Source organism: Nyctibius grandis, chromosome 4 (genome assembly GCF_013368605.1).
Source record: "Nyctibius grandis isolate bNycGra1 chromosome 4, bNycGra1.pri, whole genome shotgun sequence".
NCBI lineage: Eukaryota > Metazoa > Chordata > Aves > Nyctibiiformes > Nyctibiidae > Nyctibius > Nyctibius grandis.
The window spans coordinates 16,290,089-16,290,818 of record NC_090661.1 but is presented as its reverse complement, the minus strand read 5'-3'; positions in this window follow the sequence as shown (position 1 = coordinate 16,290,818).

Below are 730 nucleotides of genomic sequence, written 5' to 3'. Positions count from 1 at the left end.
TGCAAGCAGCAGTAAAGCTTAATGAGTACATGGAATATTATTTGTTAGGATACTGGGGAAGAAAGGCATAAAGGTTAGATCCCTGTCTGCTGTACTAAGGACAATTAGGACATACGTTAGTAAGACACATGCTCAGAGTCCTGCTGTAAAAATCAAAGTTCCTCTTACGCCCATTACATCTCAGCCATCACTGGTGGCTGCAGACACCGTGTTACTGCACACGCATGGTGGGGGAGAACGCACTGGCCTGGCTACCCAGATGTCCTTGAAAACCCACCAAACTCCTAGTTCTGCCACACGTGGCAACGCTGACAGGCACCTACAGACCTGCCCTGGGGCAGGGATCAGCCACGATCAAAGCACGCAGCACTGCACATCAGCGCACCTCTTGCTCTGTGCTCTCTGCTTGGTGTTTTGCTTTTATTCTGGTTCTGCTGGGGGCTGCCCCACATGCTGCTCTTGACTCCAAAGCTCAGCTCTCATCTAGATACGCTGTTTTTACTCTACCTCCAGGCTTCTTTTCAGCAGAGGCAATAGCTCCAGTTTGCATACTGAGTTTGTAATGCACAAACAGAGACCAAACACCAGTTAAATTCATTTTTACCTATGACTTTCACAGAGATCTGTTCCCGCCTGCCTACTATTGAAAGCAAGTCTTCTAGCACAGTGCATAGCCAAACCTCCTTTCCATCAGCCCTCCTCTTCCCAGACATTCAGCATCAGTTTCAAG